This window comes from Marmota flaviventris, chromosome 6 (assembly GCF_047511675.1).
Source record: "Marmota flaviventris isolate mMarFla1 chromosome 6, mMarFla1.hap1, whole genome shotgun sequence".
Taxonomy (NCBI): Eukaryota; Metazoa; Chordata; class Mammalia; order Rodentia; family Sciuridae; genus Marmota; species Marmota flaviventris.
In genome coordinates this window covers 7,980,903-7,983,250 of record NC_092503.1, presented here as the reverse complement: position 1 = coordinate 7,983,250, position 2,348 = coordinate 7,980,903, and positions in this window count along the sequence as shown.

Sequence of the window (2,348 nt, the reverse complement as noted above, 5' to 3'; positions counted from 1 at the left end):
CTTCCCCAACCATCAGTGTGACAGCCAGAAGGCAGAGCAGCCAGGGGTTCTATTTGATCATGGGAGATAGGTGCCACACAGGCCTCTGCTGTTCCCTGACATCGTAGTACAACTGAGGCAGGAAGGTAGATCTCCCATCAGCAGCCAGGACGAGGGCCTTGGGGAAGGACAGGAGGGGAGGGGACATCATGCCAACCTTCAAGGAGACAGCAGGTTGGAAAACATCCTGCCACTGGCTGCCCGCTGCCTGCCTTAGCCACAAGGCCTGCCTCTGAGTCAGAACACCTGCTGCCATTCTCAGAGCTGTGACCACAGCTGTCCTTCCTCAGGTACCCTTGTCCTCAGGTCAGCCACGGCCGACCATAAGCAGACCCCTACCATAAATGCTTCCTCTAATTGACATGCCAAAAGAGACCTGTCCTCCTAATTATGTAAATAAAGGATTGTAATTATGCTCTTCTGATTGGCTTACCACACTTGGAGCTTGAAGAGCTTATTGGTCCATTCCTCGCCCCAGCAATCGCCTTGCTGGCCATCAGACACGGCTTTAAAACCGCTACCCAATGGACACTTGTTGCCATCCCTCCCGAGCTCTGCTTTCTTTCTGTCACTCTCGTAAGTCCTGCTACTGTGCTCGCACTCTGGTGTCCATGGATTTCTCTGTGAATTCACAAGACAGAGAACCGGCTGCCGACTCCACATCACACAGCTCTGGTCTCTCAGCCTGACCACACTCTGAGCTGCTGGCACCTAGCAGGGCTGGACAGCTGCTGGCAATCCACCCCCATGTAGCTCTAGGTCCAGGCAGCTCGCAAGTGGACTTCCCCTTCAGAGGAAGGAGGTTGGTTTCCTGCCAGGGGGGCTCCCTACAAGTTCACAGGTGAGCTCCGCTGTGACACAGAAACTGCAGTGGAAATGTCCAGAGCAGCACGAAGCAGGCAGGGCTCCGGGGACAGGAGACGGCTATAAATGGGGCTGGGAGACGGGCATCTTGGCCCACTGCTGTCCTCCCCCAGCTCCAGATGGCCAGGTTCTCTTGGGGACAAAGCAACACAGCAGATTACAGGAGTAAACGGGGACCCTTGACACATCTATCTCCACTGTCTAGAGACAGGCCACTTCCCCACTCAGAGACAAGCTGTGGTGCACTGGCCCAGTGGCCCTTCCCCAGAGCCTGGAGGTGACCTTCAAGTGACCTACATGTCACATAGGAAGTAGCACTCTGGGTTGGGACTCACTTGGGTGCAGTTATTAAAATAATAATCCCAGGGTCTGTTTTTTATTAGTTAATTTTTTTTTTCTGCTAAAGAGGTGTTTTACGGCCTCCAGCTGGTCTCAGGGCGGAGCCCTAGTGGGCTTTTCTGTTCACCAACCCCTGGAGGAATCCTGGCTGTCACTGCTCGTTGCCACGACCCACCCCACCCACGTGGTGAAACCTGTGCGGCGCCCATCTCCCATGATCAAATAGAAACCCCGATGGACAGTGAGTGTGAGGAGCCCCTCTCCTTTCCACCCACTGCCCTCCCTCCTGCACGGCCCCCACATTTTTGAAGCCTCTTCACCAGAGCTTTGCAGGGGCGAGGCCACCAACTCATGCTGCCCCAGAGCCGAGCTCTGATAGAAAGCCTGATAGAAAAGGAGCTCGTTTCCAATTCAGCCCGTGACAAAAAGACAAAGCCTGCGGGATTCCACTCAGGTAGAGCGTCTAAGGCGGTCAACACCACAGAAACAGAAAGCAGAAAGGTGGCCACCCGAGCTGAGGGGCAGGGAGAGGGACTCAGGCTTCACCGGTTTTCAGCTGGCAAGATGGAAGAGTTCAAGAGACTGTGTGCACAACATTATGAACGTGCCTTATACCTCGGAGCTGGACACTGAGAGCAGGTTAAGATGAAAATGTGATGTCATGTGCCTTCTACAAGAAACGAGGGTGTATGTGGGTTTCAAGCCACTGACTCTGATTTGGCCCTAATCCATAAATAAATATCTTCTATAGTTTTGTAGTTCTCATTTTTACACTACCCCACCTTTTTTTAAATATGGGGAAAGTGAAAATTTTCTCCATTCTGAGCTTCTATGTCAAGCAAAGTTTGTTGACAATTTTGATGTGATTGGATTTTTTAAATCTATATTTCATTGGATCTTGGAGAAATCAATCTGAACTGAACTCCTTGTATGTCAGCAGTAATAATGCTATCCAGATATTTTCATTTTGTTAACCAAGAGAGTAGGGCATTGCATTTTTAGCATTTACCAACTTCTATCTCTAAAAGAAATTCCAGTTTTGGAATCTTGGGGAGTTTCTTGGAGACACATTCATGGAGTCCTCAGCCAGGAAAGATTTTCAGCTC